Below are 19,846 nucleotides of genomic sequence, written 5' to 3'. Positions count from 1 at the left end.
AATACCCTCTGTGTTGGAGAAGTCTAGACTGGTGCAATGCTGGCAGAGGCAGCATGACTGTTTCCTGCATCAGCAGTCCCTTTCCATCCTGGCAGAGGCAGCATGTCATCAGGGTGAGAGACCTCAGCTTCATTAAGTCACACCAGGGCTAGACAGGATCGAACCAAAGCCACAACTGGTTCCCTGCCTCCCCTCCACTGTGAATAAAGTAGATCACAGTAGAGAATTGAGCCCCTTTGTGTTTTGTTATCTGTTATATATATTAGCACCTACGAGCACAAGCCAAGGAACAGGACCCCACCAGGTACTGAAAAAACAGAATAAAAATATAGACTCTCTGAGGCAGTCTAAGACAAGAACCAACAGAGGGCCTCAGACAGACTGATACAGACTGTGATCGCAGAATGGTTCAAAAAAGGACAAAGAATTCATTTTCAGAATGTTTACAGGGAGCATCTCCCAAGCCTGAGGGGCACTATGATAGAAAACATGCAGGGGCTTGTTTGAAAATTTAAACAAGTGAGCAATGGAGGCTGACATCATAGGCCGATCAGAGGCAGAGGCTAACTTTTCAGTACTGAGAGATGACGGAGGATGGGGATAAATCATGAAGCGCCTTGAAAGTGAAGACCGGTAGCTTATGCTTGCAACAATAAAGAGGGAGCCAGTGAAGGGATGCAGCAAAGAGTGATGTGGTCAAAGTAATGAGCTAAGAGAATGATTTTCGCAGCAGCATTCTGAATGGATATGAATGGGGCAAGACTGCATTTGTCAAAGCCAGAGATGTAAGTAATAGAGATGTGAGCTGATGAGAGTTTTAGCTGTGTAGATGGATAGAAAAGGCCATATGTTAGAGCTGTTATACAAAAAAGGTGTGCAAGTCTTAGGCATAGCCTGGAAGTGAGGACCTAGAGATCTGAGTCAAAGATGGCACCCAGGTTCCGGGCCTGACTGACAGGTATAATACTACAAGGAGTATGGTGACACCATAAAGACTAACAGATTTATTTGGGCATAAGCTTTCTGGGTAAAAAACCTCACTTCTTCAGATGCATGGAGTGTATGATACTGGTATTGTCCATAACAATTAAAAAAGGACTGAGCGGTGGAGGTGTGTGGTTGGTGGTGAAGATTAAGAGCTCTGGGCTCCATTCAATCCCATTTACACTGCAGGCAGAGGTTTAGGCAAAAAGGTTGAAGGGAGAATATGTTCAATGAGTAAGGACACTTTTCAAAAAAAACAAAACCAAAAACCCAAACCTCAACATGTTTTGTGTAAAAGGCATATACTTTCTTTAGTTCAAAAAATAAATAATGGATTTAAACTGATGTGTGATTCCTAAACAACATTGGTCTCTTCTGACTTGACCACAGTGGATATTTTTTAGAACTGTTTTTCACTTTAAGAACTGAAAAGGCATCCTCCATAGACTGCTATGTAGCCAAGTAAAAGATGCAATTAAAATCAAAACATTTTAAAACAGTATTATTTCTTGTAGACAGACTAGCACTCACTTTCCACTAGAACCCACTTGCCAGACAGAATATGGTCTTGAGCAACATGAATATTATGAGCTCCTAGTTTTTACAACAGAATTTGGCCCCACTTGACACAATTTGCCATTTGTGCTCAAGAGAGGAGTGGAATGAGGATAGATCCTGGACTGGCAATGGAATTTACCATTTTACACCAATTGTGGGGTGATATTTATTTTAAAAGTAGCTCTCAGCCTACTCACCTTGGCTGGATTTCATACATAACTATTTTCATGTACTTACTAAAAGTGAGCACTTGGGCATTGTAATCATTTTTCATTCTTAAAAGGATTTTTATTTGAAGATAAAACACGTGAGTGTTGTACTATATTTGTAAAACAGGGTATATTACATAGAAGAATGAAGTACCATACAGCATAAATGCAAAATGCAATTTAAAAGGGAGCCAGTCCATCTCAATATAACTTCCAGCATCTATTAAACTCAAATACAACAAGGCTGTGTAGTCTCACTCCGAATGCAGCTTTGTGAGGGCAAAGTGCTAGGGAAGAGAAGGTCTGGAATTCATGGAAACAGTACATTATGTCCAGCCAGCAGAACTAGTTTCCTACTGACTCACTGTCAGGTCCTCCAGGGAACAATCTTAGAAAAAGCTAAGTTCAGGCTGAAGTTATTTATGTTAAGCATCAAGGAAACAACAGGAAAGAATCAAGTTGGGACTGTCTCCATGTGTGTCTCTATTGGGTTACAGTAAGTGTGAAGAGGGTACGCTACTTGATCACAGTATGTTATTCCTGAGTGGAAACTGGGAAACTTGTAGAATTTCCTTGTAATTTCTTTTTTCAGAGGTGTCTTCTTCTCCCACTCCCCAATAAAAAGCCAGACACTGGAACACCTCAGCTAAGGGAGACATAGGATGGAGTGCCTCCAGCACCCAGTATGCACTGCTATCTCTGAGTATCAACAGAAGTGGAGTGTTCATTCTGCTTCTCAAATAGATGTGATTGCCGTGAACTAAAAAGCAATGGAGTTCCTAATATTCTAATCCCATATGTCAATTAAAACCAAAACATTTGGTTTTAGCTTCTGCTGAAAACTTTTAACTACTTGTATCAGCAGCCTGGGCTGAGAGAAATCAGTGACTATAAAAGGCAGACTTTAAATCTAGCCGTGCTTTAAGTATAATATATATATATATATATTTTTTAAAAATACTGCTTCCTATTTCTCAGAACAACGTCCATAGTTACTTCTAAGGCTTCAAAGGCAAGAGGTGCCACAGAGAAACCACAGCATCTCCAGCCTTTGAAGTACATGTGGGAGCATCTCTCAGCAAAGAGAAATTGCTTTTGAAAAATAGACGGCAAATTTACTTACAGCCAGGCTGTAACACAGCTCTTTCTTCAAGAAGTCATTGAGAGTGCCTTCAATCCCAGCCATGGGGGAATTCAAAGGCAAAGATCCCATAGTGGAGACTAAAGCTAGAAGGGAAAAGCTGGTTTCAGCAGATACTGCAGCTTTAGGATCCAAGAGACTCCAATGCTAATTTATTTATTTTAAGTAAGTTAAAATGCATGTTAAAAGTAAAAACAAATGCAGGAAAAATACTTTGTTTCTGTTGTCACCTCCCACCTCCCAGCTATACTGATCTTGGGAGCCTGCTGTAGCTAGGGCCCTACCAAATTCACAGTCTATTTTGGTGAATTTCTGTTATTGGCATTTTAAAAATCTTGAATTTCACACAGTTTCAGATATTTAAACCTTAAATGTCATGATGTTGTAATTGTGGGGGTCCTGACACAAAAGGGTATCACAAGGGGTCACAAGGCTATTGTAGGGGGGGTCATAGTATTGCCACTCTTACTTCTGAGATGCCTTCAGAGCTGGGCACCCAGCCAGCAGCTGCTGCTTTCTGATCACCCAGTTCTGAAGGCAGTGCTGCCATCAGCAACAGTGCAGATGTAAGGCGGCATGGTATGGTATTCTCACCCTTACCTCTGTGCTGATGCTGGCAGCGGCACTGCCTTCCAAGTTGGGTGCCTGGCCATCACTCCCCAGGCACCCAGCTCTGAAGGCAGAGCAGAACTAAGGGTGGCAATACCATGACCCCCCTACAATAGGCTTGTGATTCCCTTTTGGGCCAGGACCCCCAATTTGAGAAATGCTGGTCTCTCCTGGGAAATCTGTATAGTAAGGGTAAAAGTACACAAAAGACCCAATGTTATGGGGGAGACCAGATTTCATGGTTTGTGACATTTTTCATGGCCATGAATTTGGTAGGGCCCTAGCTATAGCTAACAATCTCTGGCCTGTGCTTCTAGCGTTGCCTTTATCCACAAAAGCTGGAAGGGTTGTTAAGCAATCAGATCATTCCTTTCTTGCAGCCTGTTCTATTAAGCATTGGTGTTTTCCCCCCTTAAAAACAAACCCATGGCATAGTGGACCTGATAAAAATCCACCTATCCTAATATGCCTTTCCACTAGGAGAGTCTGGATCCTCAGTCTAACTTTGCTGCTAAGGTCCCTCACTAGTTAGTAGATGTGCATTATTAAGGGGGAGGGAGAACACACATTAAGAGGGAAATATTCCATGCTAGCCATCATCACTGACACTCAACAAGTTCACTAGGAGAAAGCTGGTTCTAGAGGTCAGACACAGTAGGTGCCAGGCAAAAGAAATGCGGGTGTTCTAGATCTGCAGCAACATAAATACAGTATCAGAGCTTACCCCACTGTGTTTCTCAGCCTGAAGCCAAACATTCCTTTGGAGGGGGCAAAGAGCTCAGGAGCCTCACTCATAGACCTGTTCTTTCTTGCAAAGAACTGGACACTGCTTCCTATCCTCTCCCATCTTCTCGTAATGCATCTGACAAAGTGGGTATTCACCACGAAAGCTCATGCTCCAAAATGTCTGTTAGTCTACAAGGTGCCACAGGATTCTTTGCTGCTTTTACAGATCCAGACTAACATGGCTACCCCTCTGATACATTTCAAAGTATATAATTAGTGAATATATTTGAAGTGACAAAAAGTCTCAGAAAACAGTGCATTTCTCAAGCTCTCCTTCTCTCCCATATCTATCTATATTTTAGACAGATAATGGAGGAGTGGCATGAAGTACTCCATTATAGTGCAAATTAGATGCTCACACACAGAAAAAAGGCTCAGAGCTAACAATACAAGCTTACGTACTGTAAGGATCTGAACTACCATACGAGAAGGACACAAAGTTCTCCATTTCCTGTTTGAATTTCACCAACAAAAAAAGAAAGAAAAGTCTACAGGTCTTCAAAATGTAACTTCGTTGAATGTGGATAACTGTGAAAATGAGGTGGGCTTTGCTTTCTCTTCAGCTCTTATTTTCAACTGCAGGTTTCAGTAATCCTTTATCTCCTGAAAGATGACAGCAAGAAATAACATCCTTTCAGATATTACCTTTGGACATAGATAACTTTCTACCACTCTCTGAACCAACCTCAAACAAAATCTACACAGAGCAGCTGACATGCAAACAGAAATCTAAAGACCATATTAGCAATTGAATATTCTTGCATTTTTCCTCATTTGTCCTACATAGACCTATTAAAGACTATACATATTGTACGTGTCCAAAGCCTGGAACTGGGGCACAGATGAGGAAGCTGGCATTCTTCTGGGATCTGTGTTCTTTAGAACTTGAGCCTGGTAATAAATCTCCAGGGTGAACTGAAATCTTCAAGGATTACCCAAGTCCTAGTAATATGTACATATGCTGTGCTTTGCAGGATACTCCCTGCGGAGAGCCTGCACGATGCACTTAAAAGACTAATAAGACTAAAGTGAGAGAAAAATAAAAAAGACACAGAGGAAAGAAAGCAATACAGAAGAGAGCTAGCAGATTAATTGTTGTGCATCTGATTTGAAGCCTGCAGTTCAGCTCATTGTAGTTGGAAATGAAGTAAACCTACCAGGATTAGTTTGAGTTTGAATTTGAAGAACTTCCTGTCTGCTACTCCTTTAGGGCCGATATCACAAGATTTCACCTTCATATAAATTGGAACCAGATTATAGGCCTCTTTCAGTTTCAGATCCAACCAAAACAAGAGAGTCACAACAGGGTAAGGTATATCAGAGAACTGTAACTCATTCTTTGGTTTTCTATCTGCTTCGATTCCAGCTGGCTGGCTAGGGTTCTCAAGGGACCATATACCAGTTGAGTGCACGTATGCTCCCTCCTGCCCATGACTCATAATCTTTAACAGGGTGGAGGTAGTAGTGTAGAAGCTGGCAATATTGGCTTTATGCCAACTGAGAGTACCTGAATGCTGAAACAATTCTCAGATGGCTGTGACCCAGGCTCTTCTTGCTGCCAACTGGCAGAGTGCACAGTGGATGCATAGATTTTTACCGAGATCCCCTGGGTCAGATATATGCTTATTAAGTCACCAAAAGGTGGCATTCAGAAGGTCTCTATCTAGAACCAGTAGCCCACTGGTCATCATAATCATTTCGATAATATTATAGGAGTTATGTATCCATACTGGAAGTAACACTCTCAAAGCCTGGGAGTTAAGGCGGGTAAGTAGGAGGTGACATGCCTCGGACAGGCTCCTTCCAGACATGGTCATTGCTACTGTGTGCCTCACAATCTGAGCCTATTTGTATACTGAACAGATGGTGATTAAGAGATTGTGAAATCTATAAGAAAGGAGTATACAGATAGAAAAATAATCAGCAGGGAGCGTCCTGTTTATGACTCAGGTCAAAGGATTATTCTTTTATATCAAGGAATGAAAGAAACATGCAGAACCCTTCACTGAGAAGGCAAGCGAACAGGGGATTTGATAGATGAATGGATGGTCACAGTCAAGACTAGCTGTAAAATGCTAGAAGGACTTCGGGGGTGAGCACTGCTGTAAGACAAAGTATCTAGCTAAGTAAGTCCAGGATGTGTCTTATGGATTTTATTGTATACATATCCATTTGTTTGCAATACTTTTACTTGCAAGCACTTGAATCTTGATACTGTTAGATATGTTGATAGTGAAAGCAAGTAAAAGAATTATTCTATGTTCTGTGTTAAGCGGAGTTGTGATCTGAGGTTAACCAATAAGCTGGAGTGCTTCTTGGGGGAGCAGTGAATAATGCGAGTGTCCAGTGGACCAGGGACTGGACACTCCAGGGAGACTCGGAAGTTGGAGTGTGCATATTGCCAACCTGTAGAGTGAGAACAGGGTCTGTGTAGGCACAGAGGAGAGTGCTTGTGTTGCTCATGGCTGGTGGAGTTGGAAAGTGGGAAGTGTCACAATGGCCAATTAGGGCTAGATTCTTGCCTCCGTGTCATCTCAGAGGTAAAAAAGTGTCCGCAAGTGAAGGAAAGAATCTGGCCTAAAAATCTGCTTATTAAATCCATAAGAAGGGGTGGTTTTATTTTGGGGAAGAGAGGTTTATTATTTTTCAACAGAACAGTAAGTCTAGAAGTGGTCTAATGGGAGCTCTCTCTTTCACAGAGCCAAAGAACAAGTGGTGCCCAAACTTGGCACAAATCTGTAATCAAGCTATCATTAAGGCTATGTGATGGGTAGGCTTGGCAGAATTCAATTTTTTCTCATCGATAGATGATATCAATATTATTTTTATTTAAATCTTCACACACCCATAATTTTGGGTGTATAATTTTTTTTTAATCTTTATCACTTAAAATTTTCACAATTGTGGGAAATTATGAGGGAGCCAGACCAGACCAGGGCAGATCAGACGAAAATTATTTAATGACAGACATCAATTTCAAAAAAAAGTAAAGCTTTATAAAGGTTAAAACAAATTCTCAACATCTTATGTCACAATATACAAAGTAAATCAAATTTTCAAGCAGCATTTTTCTTTGTCTATCTGTACATTTTTATCATCATCATCAATGGAAATATTTTTTGTCAGTTTATGCGCATACGGTGGAATCAACATTTACCAATAAAAATCTGATCAGTCACAGTCTAGTGATGGGTGAACAAAGTTTAGCAAACTGAACTACACCCAAATTTTCTCACAACATAAAAGTGACACCAGCTCAAATGAACTTGAATCCAATTTCCGACCCCAGAGTGGGAGTCGGAGAGATTTGGCAGCATGGGAAGTACCAGGCCAAGAAGAGTCCTTTGTTCCAGAACATCATCCTTGGAGCTAGGGGAAGAGAGGGAAAATTCTTTTTGATTGTAATTTGGGTACTTAGTACTTACTCTGTTAGTGTATGTGATATAATTAGGAGTTGATGTGAAGAGATCTTTTATCAGACAGGCTGTTATAACAGAGAAAATTAATAGTTGTGGTGTAAATGTAGAAATGAAAAGGAACTTTATTAGTGTTTGCTGATGATTCATTCTCTCATATGCCAATGTTAACATTTTATAAATATGCGCACGTGCTAGCGCATAAGTATCAGCATATGCTTGTTTTCCGTCCCTATCTGTCTGCAAAATGAAGTTTTTAGTATATTTACAGGAGTCATACATATGCTGTGAATTTTCATTCCTAGGTTTCTGGAGTCATAACAAAACTTAATAGTAAATAACACAAACATAAGAATGGCCATACTGGGTCAGACCAACAGTCAATCTTGCCCAGTATCTTGTCTTCCAAAAGTGGCCAATGCCAGATGCTTAAAAGGAAATAAACAGAACAAGGCAATCATCAAGTGATACATCCCCTGTTGTCCATTCAAGTATTTTGCGGTCAGAGGCTTAAGAACACCCAGAGCATGGGGTTTCATTCCTGACCATCTTGGCTAATGGCCATTGATGAACCTATCCTCCATGAATTTATCTAAAAGTCCAGGCCACTTTCCCCCACTACTCTGGGTCCCAGCCCAGGGACCCTGTCGATCACAGCTGTTTGCTGTGTCCCTTTAACTATTTTGCACGGCTTCTCTAATTCCCTAGGCCACTTCCCTATGGTGCCGTGCCATCTTCACCCTTACCTCAGAGCCTTGTCCTCATGGAATCTCAGCAACCAACTAAGGGCTCCTTCCTACTTCCCCCAGCTTTTGGCAGCATTGCCCTATCTGGGGACCATTCACACTCCTACAGCTCCAGCAAGGAACTGAACTCCCTCTTGCTCTTCTTGTACTAGGCTGCTGGGCCCTGACTGGCTGTTTCCCACATAGCCACTCTAGGCAGCTTGGAGAACCCTCTCCACTGCCCTCTTTTGGGATGGGTGTGGCAGGACCATGAGGCCTCCAGCTGGGGGCCTCAGAGGATCTGGTATCCCTGTCACAAAGGGCAAATAACATTTCCTTATGCATTTTCTCCATATCATTCATGATTTTATAGACCTCTATCATATCCCCCCTTAGCTGTCTCTTTTCCAAGCTGAAAAGTCCCAATCTTTCTAAAACTCTCCTCATATGACAGCTGTTCCATACCCTTAATCATTTTTGCTCTCCTTCTCTGTACTTTTTCCAATTCCAACACATCTTTTTGGAAAGGGGCAATCAGAACTGCACACAGTATTCAAGATGTGGGTGTACCATGGATTTATATGGAGGCAATATAATATTTTCTGTCTTCTTATCTATCTTTCATAATGGTTCCTAAGATTCTTTTGGCTTTTTTGACTGCCACTACATTGAGCGGATGCTTTCAGAGAACTATCCACAATGACTCCAAGAGCTCTTTCTTGAGTGGTTGTGACGCTCTGTACCTTGGGGGAACACCCTGCACCCCCAGATTCATCTTTATAAAATGATTGTGTGGTATCCAATGCAAAGTTTGTCACATTTGGTGTCTCTGGAAGGCTCATGATGCACTGAGCACGGTTGTTAGTGATGTTATAGTAATTGTTACAGTAAGGTTATAGGTTATAATTTTATGTATAAAATTAGGAGGCTGAAAATGTATCCTCTTGGCTTAGAGTAAGCCCAGACAAAAACTCTGCAAGAACAGAGGGGCAGTTCACACCTCATCAGGGCATATATGGGAAAAATCCAGCCCAGCCTCACAGAAACAAAGGACGCTGGCCTAGTTAACAACAACTAACTCACTGTTAGACTCAAGTGAGTCACCCCTCTTTCTTTCTGTCAGTTTGGAACTGCAATGAGGTAATGCTTACCTGACTCTAAAGGGGTGGGGGGCAGAGCCAAGAGGAAAGAAAGAACATGATATAAGGGAGAGACTTTGCCATGCTCTTCCTCTCAATTCCGCCTCCATCTGCACACATCACCACCAAGTGACTGAAGCACTGATCAAAGGGAAAAGCCTGGCTGAAGAGCAGAGCAACCAGCCAGCCTGTGGTGAGAAGCATCTAAGTTTGTAAGGACACTGGAAGTGTTAAGATCAGCTTAGAATGTGTTTTGCTTTTATTTCATTTGACAAAAATCTGACTTGTTATGCTTTGACTTATAATCACTTCAAATCTATCTTTTGTAGTTAATAAATTTGTTTGTTTATTCTACCTGAAGCAGGTGTTTTGGTTTGAAGTATGTCAGAGGCTCCTCTTGGGATAACAAGCCTGGTGCATATCAGTTTCTTTGTTAAATTGACCAACTCATATAAGCTTGCAGCATCCAGTGAGTATAACTGGACACTGCAAGATGGAGGTTCCTAGGATTGTGTCTGGGACCGGAGATATTGGCTAGTGTCATTCAGTTGCAAGTGGCTGGGAGCAGCTGACATGCCAGAGGCTGTGCGTGAACAGCCCAGGAGTGAGGGATCTCACAGCAGAGCAGAGTGAGGCAGGCTCCCAGAGTCAAGGATGGAGTGACCTAGCAGATTACTGGTCCACATAACACCAGAGGGGAATGTCACAGTGGTAACAGCTAATTTAAAACCTCATCATCATTTTTTATGTACAGTTGGGATTGTATTTTCCAATCTGCATTACTTTGCATTGATCAACACTGAATTTTATCGACCATTCTGTTGACCAGTCACCCAGTTCTGTAAGATCCCTTTGTAACTCTTCACATTCAGCTTTGGACTTGCCTACCTTGAGTAATTTTGAATCATCTGCAAATTTTGCCCCCTCACTTTTTACCCCTTTTTCCAGATAATTTATGAATATGTTGAACAGCACAGGTCCCAGTACAGGTCCCTGGGGGAACACTACTATTTACCCCTCTCCTTTCTGAAAATTGATCAATTATTCCTATCCTTTGTTTCTTCTCATCTAACAAGTTAGTGATCCATGTCGAGACCTTCCTTTTTCTCCCACGGCTGCTTACTTTGCTTACAAGGCTTTGGTAAGAGATCTTATCAAAGGCTTTCTGAAAGCCCAAGTACTTGACCCCATGAAAGAATTCTAATAAATTGAGGAGATGTGATTTCCCTTTACAAAAGTCATGTTGACTCTTCCCCAACATATCATGTTCATCTATGTCTCTGATAATTCTGTTCTTTACTATAGTTTTAAACCAATTTGTCTGGTACTGAAATCAGGCTTATTGGCTTATAATTGGCAGGATTGCCTCAGGAGACTTTTTAAAAAAAAAGTCATCACATTAGCTATCCTCCAGTCATCTGGTACAGAAGCTGATGTAAACTGTGGTATGTAACCTATCATTAATAGTTCTGCAGTTTCAAATTTTAGTTCCTTCAGAACTCGAGTGAATACCATCTGATCTTGGTTACTTATTAATGTTTAATTTACCAATTTGTTCCAAAACCTCCCCTACTGACACCTCAATCAGGGACAGTTCCTCAGATTTGTCACCTAAAAACAATGGCTCTGGTGTAGGGATCTCCCAAACATCTTCAGCAGTGAAGACTGATGCAAAGAATTCATTTAGCTTCTCTGCAATTGCCTTATCTTCCTTGAGTGCTCATTTAACACCTCAATCATCCAGTGGCCCCTAGCTTCCCAATTTTTGTGTAGTTCCCCTTCTGAAGTTAAATGCTACTGTGTGGGCTTCTTCGGCATTTCCCTCCCTCCTACCTCCCCCACAGGATTTTAAAGGATTTTAAAATTGTATTTATGGTCGGTATTACCAAGCAGTTTGTTATATTTCACCTCTTGGTGTAGATCCTGTGCTCCACTTAGGACTAAATCAAGAATTGTCTCCCCCGTTGTGGGTTCCAAAACTAGCTGCTGCAAGAAGCAAGCATTTATGGTGTCTAGAAACTTTGTTTGCATCCCATCCAGAGGTGACACGTTCCCAGTCAATATGGGGATATTTGAAACCCCCCATTATTGTTGAATTTTCTATTTTTATAGCTTCTCTAATCTCCCTGAGCAGTTCACAGTCACCATCACCATCCTGGTTAGGTAGTTGGTAGTATATTCCTACTGCTATATTCTTATTACTCAAGCATGAAATTTCTATCCATAAAGATTCTATGGTACAGTTTAATTTAAGATTTTCACTGTATTTGACTCTATGCTTTCTTTCACATATAGTTCCGCCTCCCCAGCAGCATGGCCTACTCTGCCATTCCTATGTATTTTGTACCTTGCTATTACCATGTCCCATTGATTGTCATCATTCCACCAAGTTTCTATGATGCCTATTAGATCAATAGGCTCATATAATACCAGGCACTCAAGTTCACCCATCTTAGGATTTAGACTTCTAGCATTTATACACAAGCACTTTCAAAATTTGTCTCTCTTTAGTTGTCTTTCTTGATGTGATGTAACTGAAAGTGACTATTTTTCATTTGACTGTTTCTCTTTAGTTCCTACCTGTACTTTATCAACTTCCATCCTCTCCTCTTTACTGTGATGTAGATAATCCCTGTTAATAGATCCTCCACTATGGGATGTATCTAGCCAAATCACATGCTCCTCCACAGCTGTCAGCTTTTCCTCAGACTTTAGTTTTAAAACTTCTCTATGACCTTTTTAATTTTACATGCCAGCAGTCTGGTTCTGTTTTGGTTTAGGTGGAGCCCATCCTTGCCGCATAGGCTCCTCCTTTCTCAAAAGGCTCCCCAGGTTATAATAAAGTTAAACCCTTCTCTCTACACGATCATCTCATCCATTCATTGAGACCCTGCAGTTCTGCCCATCTAACTGCATGTGGAACTGGAACTATTTCAAAGAATGCTAACAGGGAGGTCCTAGACTTCAATCTCTTACCTAGTAGCCTAAATTTGGCCTCCAGGACCTCTCTCCTATCTTTCCCTATGCCACTGTAAAGTAAAGATTGCTTTTGTCATAACTAAAATATAGAAAAGAACAAAGTGGTTGAATACCCGAGTTTTAATGAGAATAGCTGTGGCAATCAAAATATAAGGTGACTGGGGAGTGAGGTGCATTTGTGGGAGGAGTGGTGGTGTTTGGTTTTTTTTCCCCCCCTTCAACCAGTGGTATTCCTGCATTCTGGAATCCAGTGCACAATCAAATGTAAAATAATAATTAAGGTCTTTTATTCAGCCAAGCAAGTAAACAGAACACAATCATGCATGTCAATGTCCTGATGCGACAAAGCACTTACTCTTAAGTTACCCAACAATATCTTCAGAATTACTAACATGGCAAAAGAAAATGACAGAAAAAGCTAAGTATGTTATCTTAGATCTTCAGGTGAGCGATTTGGTTATCCTATGATCAATTTATTAGGGAACATGCAGTGGTTTACAAGAATTTTAATTATTCCTTTCCTCTAAACTAAGACATTTTGTCACTTCATCTGAAGTCAATCGACTTATTACAAGGAAAGCTCAAGAAGAAACACACAGGAAAAGGAAGAAGAGATTTAACAAGGAGGATCTATTGCTAATTAGGCATAGCTCTGACATCATTATACCTCATTGGCATAAGTACATGTAGAATAACTGAGAAAGAATATTAGAGGAAGGATGGATCTCCTTCAATACACCATGTCCTGCAACATTACAGCGCACTGGTTGCAGTCATACAGACAAAAAGCTCTCACCACAGTGTTTTGAACTGAAAGTCTTATTAAAATGTAATGGAGGGGGAGCTCAAAAATAAAAGGTTAGAGGGACCAAAACAACAAGAATAATTGCAGTACCTATGTTCCCAGCAGAGCAGGGACTGCTCCCTCTATGCATCTTCTGGGCAATACTCACCCACAAAAGGTGGGAGACAGATGAGCAGGAGGCAAGTACCTGGCTCCACACACTGCTCCACCAGCCTGCAGAGCTGACCAGGCATACACAGGGGGAATGTTCTGCACTTACTGAAAGGAGGTAGAGGACAGAATTTCGCACAGCCCTCACCCTGAAGGTGGCTTGCTCTACCCTTCCCTCAGCACAGGCTGTGCCTCCAGGTCATAAACAAAACATTTACCTGGATGTAAACAGGATCTGAATGAGCTCTCCCCGACATCTAGTCATAGGCACCGACTCTGTGAGTGCTCCGGAGCTGGAGCACCCACTGAGAAAAATTAGTGAGTGCTCTGTACCCACTGGCAGCCAAGCTCCCCTCAGCTCCCGCCCCACCTCCTCCCCCCGAGCATGCCACATCCCTGCTCCTCCGCCTCCTTCCCAGTGCTTCCCCCCAGCTGCTGCCAAACAGTTATTTGGCGGCATGCTGAGAGGGAGGGGGAGGAGTGGAAATGTGGCACGCTTAGGGTAGGAGGGGGAGAAGAGGCGGGGTGGGGATTTTGTAAAGGAGTGGAATGGAGACGGGGCAAGGGTGGGGCCAGGGGCGGGGTTGAACACCCACTAGGAACACTGGAATTTGGCGCCTATATATCTAATAATGCCCTGGATAAAAAGACTTCAGGAACAGACCGTATTTGCCTAGACACATCTACTCTGCCTTTATGTTCAGCAGACAGACCTGCATTGCCAAAGTGATCAGTTTTGGCCAGTGTTGGGTTACAGTTCACTTCAGTATTAAATGCAGGGGTAATAAAATGTTACCCTTATTGTATGAGTGAAAAGCAGCAGAACTGTACTTAATGCCCTGATTAAGGGGGTCACCCTAAACTGAGCCTCACTTGCTAACCAGAGGCCAAATCCCATGACAGATGAAAGGGGGCGGGGGCCAGTGTTCCCACCTGGTGGTGTGGACTGTCTAACAAGTCCTAGACACCATTTGACCCTCCCCTTTCCTGTGTTTAAAGAGAGCTGGTTGTATTCAGTTGGGAGTTGTTTCTGGTCAGTAATTACTAGAGCTGCAGTCACTTACGAGCAGGTCTAGGGGCTAAGCCCTAGCCCTGGAATGGGAACAATGTTGCAGTGAAAGGCAACAAAGAGGCAGTAACCCAGACATTCCCTGCTATCCAGAGAAAACTCTCAGAGCTGGACTAAGCGGGGAAACCTCAGAATGTGGCACTGCAGAAGTGGCAGTGATAGCAGCAGACAGAATTGTGGCAGAGGAGGCAGTGAGCAGAGGCAGCAGTAGCATTGCTTGATGCCCTCCCCCTTTTTTCAGGTGCGGGAGGTGGATTCAGAGGTGGAGTCACCTGGACTCTGGGTCTTTGCTGACTCAGGACAACCAACTGAGAGTGGGGTACAGTGGGAAAGGGGAGTGATATGTTAAAGGAATATTTGTTGTCTGACTTTCACACCGTAAGGTAAGAAACTGAGGCAAAGGGCACTGCCCAGCTACTCAGGGGTGAGTGTTTGCTTATAGTTACACACTGTCAAATCATGGATGTGGAGTTTTCCCAAAATAATGCTGGGTTCCTTTTCCGTTTTTATTAAAGATTGTCTTTGCTATACACCAACTCAGTGCTTGTGAGAGGGGAAGTACTGCCTCTCAGAGACACCCAGGGGTAGTGTTTATTTTCCCAGATTACTGGGTGGGGACTCAAACGAGTTCTGTGTTGTACTACTAAGAGGATCCCCTAGATATTGAATCTGACCCCTCTTGCTACCGACCCCCCTGGCAGAAGGGTTACATAAACAAACATAACATTGTGAAGTGATGACCTGCGGAGAATGCTCAATTTAACTAATAGGTTAGAGCAGGGGTTGGCAACCTTTCAGAAGTCATGTGCCGAGTCTTCATTTATTCACTCTAATTTAAGGTTTTGCGTGCCGGTAATACATTTTAACGTTTAGAAAGTCTCTCTCTCTAAGTCTATAATATATAACTAAACTATTGTTGTATGTACAGTAAACATTTAAAAAAACCTTATTTAAGAAGCTTAGTTTAAAATTAAATTAAAATGCAGAGCCCCCCAGACCCGTGGCCAGGACCTGGGCAGCATGAGTGCCACTGAAAATCAGCTCAGGTGCTGCCTTTGGCGCATGTGCCATAGATTGCCTACCCCTGTGTTAGAGTATTTTAGGAACTATTAACATTAAAAAGTGTGGCTGCTATAAAACCAGGAAGAAAAATAATGATATATTAGGCAGTGCATCATTAATGAAAAAACCAAAATAAAGAACATCCAATTTTCAGTATTTACTGCACATATGCCAGGTTGTTAATTTTACTGACATTTTATTCACTCGTCCCATATTACAGAGTGCCAGCGACAGGAACAAAACATTAGTAACTGAACACAAATGACTTCATTTTCAGAGGCTTTGTCCTCACTATGGTTTGTTTTGGTTTTCTTTAATTCACCTGTTCGGGCCTGTGAGGAACAATAATCATGGCACAGGATCTGAACTGCAACAGTGACACTGGTGATTAGTAATTGGGATAGCCACTGTATAAGCAACATCAAAGTGACATAACAAGGAATAAAACCAAAGAAGCAAAATTAAAGGTGAAAACCTAGCTATTTCTACATACATTCAAGTGTTCACAGTTCTTCTGGATAAATCATTGCTAAACAAAGAAAAAAACCACTAGCATTTGAAAGATTATATGTAAATGAAAACAAGGGCCAGCAGAATATGCTTTAGGGGAGCTTCTTTTCAGTATCAATTTCTAAAATAAGCAACCACAGGACTATGAAGGATCTACTACTACATTATATACATTTAAAGCAAAGTGCCATTGACTTTCATGGTGTTTGGGTTATCATGCTCCACAATGGATCAGATTTTGAACATTGCTGGAAACTGCACCCGTGCGTCAGTGTCAATACCACAGTTTAACTTGTTCAGTATCTCTAATGCTCTTAATATCTGGATGCTAGTTCTTCACTATAAAACACACATCAGGAAACTGCTTTGTTTTCCAGCACCTTGGCAGGGTTTGACAATTGTCTCCACCACATTGGCATGAAATTCGTGTTCCTTGTCCTATCCCCTTCAAGGGCCTAAATAAACCTGGCTCCTGTCCACTTCTCTAAACTCAGCCCCTTCTGATCTTCTTGTCCCTTTCGTCCCACGCAAGCCACTTGCCCAGTGGTTAAAGTAGAATGAAACAAGGGGGAGCTAATCATCACACCAGCCGAGGAGGCAGTGGTGGTATAAGCTGTGCTGAGAGGAAGGAGAATTGCCCTCTGCTTTTAGCTGCCTTTTCCTGACTTTCCCTTATTTTAACTCCACACGTAACTGGTTTCTTCAGTCCAAATTGATTATTCCTCTCCCTCTCAGCTCTCTACTTTTTTCCATATGAGAAATGCTTTCTGACCAAGTCTGCCATGCCTTCTCATTATATTTCCAGAAGACCCTAGATCCCTCTCCCCACTGAAACCAAGCCACTGATATTCCCATCCATTCCCCTATTTTTAAAAATAAAAAAAATATTCAAAATATAAAATCCAAACAATCATCATGAAACTAACATCACTATTACATCCACATTGCTTGCTGTTCCTTCCAGTTCCCCTCTTGCCCTGGCATTTGAGCATGGCCTACTAGGACAGAGTGTCTTCCAATTAAAGGAAATAGGACTTTGGTCCCTGACATCAGTGTGAGCAGGATCAGTCCCCGAGATTCTAAGATCTTCAAAGCAAGTATCTGGCCATAAAGTACCAACGTATTTTTTATATTACAGATAAATAACAATGATGGGCCAAGACCTGCTCTGAAGATACACACATGGAAGGTCCTCTCCACTAACAGATCTCATCTCTTGTGCATAGGGGATCAGCCCCTCTTCTGTAGGCCACCACTTTCCCTCTCCTCGACTTCCTAAGACCCTGCAGAGGGCATTTTCTGGCATTAGGATTGTCACTAATTCCACATTATTAGAAGCAATGTAGAAATGGAGAGATGTGTCAGTTCTCAATTCAGTCTGATATTTTGAAGATCACTCCTCTGATACAGCACGTCTGTAGAGCACATCTGCCTTTAATGTACGGGGCTCAGTCCCACCGCATGTTTGTACATATACATATGTGCATATCTCCTATTGAAGGACTGCAAGGTCAGGCCACAGTTTGTAATTGTATATAATTTAATTCAAGATATTTCACACGTACCCCACCCCCTCCAAAAAAAGTTAAGAGGGAAACACATTGATGGACAGAATTAACACAGAGGCTTACTACAAAAATCCCAGGCAGCTTTGAATTCCGTGTCTTTGAAATCAAAAACAGGCACCTTATCAACTAGGCTTCAAATGTTCTCCAGCAATTTACAATCCAAACAATTCCATTGAATAACAGTTGGTTGAACTGGCCTCTGTCTGGTTGTATAGAGTGTACATCAGGGCAAAATCTGCTCTATTTTGTTTAATATTGATAGAGATTTACAGGTATCATTTTTAGCTACTAAGTAATTAGTGTCTAGATTGTTCCTCGAATGCAATAGAAATATACTGACATTTTTAGAAAAAAATGTAGTTCAAAAATCATGTCGTGGTTGCCTAGATCAACATGCATGGAAAATAAAAAGGAGAAACAGACAATTATTGTGCAGCAACAAAGGAACTAAAATGTTTCCTCTATGTGATGGAGGGATTAAGTCCATGCAAATACACAAGATTTTTTTTCTTTTTTGAAGTACCGAGTGCAATTCCATAGATTTGTCCTCATGTTTAGTTCTGTACAGAAAGCAATCACATTTTTCCCTGCCTTCACTCTAATCACTACTGTAACAATTTTATATATACCACTACACATATCGTAAATAGACAATCCTGTGATTTATGTCAGGGATGTATATTTTGTACTCATGAAAATTAAAACAATTGAAAGCTCTGCAAATTGAAGGTCTCAAGCATAGATGCCACTAAACAAAATTTACTAACGGACTTTAAGCTGGACTTGCAGAGATGCCAAACTAGAAGCTATTTACCTTTTCCATCTTTGTATTGTGTTTTAAGAAAACTCCCACCATGAGTTTAATTCAGCTTTATTTGCCAGACTCTGTCAAAAGAAATACATTCTCCCACAATTCTTCTGTTTGAGTGACATTAACAGGCAATCCCACAGGAAGCCAGAGAACTAGAGTGCTTCTCATCACCACAACCCATACACTAATGATTTTCACAGTGGTTGATACCACCACAAGCCATTTCTAGACCCACATGTCATGATTAAATTTAATCCTTTCAAATTATTCTCCACTGTTACTCTGGAACCCAAGCAGAGACACATATTGCAGGTTAAGGGAGATTTCAGCTTGACCATGGCATTGTTCCATGACCATGAGCCAAAACACATCCATAGCTCTAAATTCTAAGCACTAAACAACTGCCCTGGATTGTAGAACTCAATGATCGGCACAATATAAAATTCCACCCTTACATCAATCTCTCATTTATCTTCTGGCTACATGCTTGGATACATTGTTTTCAGCACAGCTTGTCTGATTCATAAGCTGACAGGGTAAGTAGGAAAGAGCAGAAAGGACAAACTGTGCTGTTAAGTAATTTAACCTCATCGGCGGCATTGCTGTATTGGAAGGGACTGTTATTACTCTGTGAGCGTGGTTACAGTACATCAATTACAGTGGATCCTCTGAGCAGCCATGATATAGGATCCTTTCCCATAAAAAATATTTTTACTTTAATTTATTTCAACACAGACTGGACTGAAACTATTTTTCTTCTGTTGATTTCTTAGTGTCTATAATCAATGGCTAAAAGCAAGTTTAATAATAATATTATTGTTTCTGCAATTTCATTCTGAAAAAAAACATTGACTAAAATTCCATTTTCAATTACACCCATGTAAATCAATCGTTTTACTCTGTATTTGCACTAGGGTAATTGAGAGTAAAATTTTCAGTTTAGCCAGTACCAGTCAGCAAAGTACTAAAAGTTAGAGATGAGAGAGAATTGAAATCAGCTTACCTACTGTATCAGATCCTCATGTGCTACAACTCCTTTTCAGTCTGAAGAAAATCTGACCTGTAGAAGATGAAGTAATAAGTTTTCTCTTATAACAAAATATTGACCTATAATTCATAAAATTTTACACCAGGTTAATAAATACCAAGCTTTTCAGGGGAACAGCCTTACACAGGGAGCTGAGCATCCTGAAACCTTTTGCTGCTTTCTACCATAGATATACGCATTAATGTTCTTTATATGTTAAAACGTGCACAAATAATATCACATTGCCAACCAGGGGACCATCTTGTATCTTTACTTGGAGAATTGCCACTGAGATCAA

At 41.3% G+C, this 19,846-nt stretch overlaps 1 protein-coding gene across 4 annotated transcripts in view; it reads right to left on the bottom strand.

The window, feature by feature from the left end:
• LOC116816393 (poly(rC)-binding protein 3-like) overlaps positions 1-19,846 on the bottom strand; it is a 754,639-nt gene that overhangs the window by 463,478 nt on the left and 271,315 nt on the right. For all 4 annotated transcript variants that reach the window (XM_032765573.2, XM_032765582.2, XM_032765583.2 and 1 more), the window contains exon 2: positions 19,525-19,576. The gene's annotated coding sequence lies outside the window, so the exon portion shown is untranslated. The remainder of the gene's footprint in view (positions 1-19,524; positions 19,577-19,846) is intronic.

The sequence above is a fragment of the Chelonoidis abingdonii genome, chromosome 2, assembly GCF_003597395.2.
Source record: "Chelonoidis abingdonii isolate Lonesome George chromosome 2, CheloAbing_2.0, whole genome shotgun sequence".
Lineage (NCBI taxonomy): Eukaryota > Metazoa > Chordata > Testudines > Testudinidae > Chelonoidis > Chelonoidis abingdonii.
Note: the sequence above shows the minus strand (reverse complement) of the source record. Positions and strands in the feature narration are given on the sequence as shown.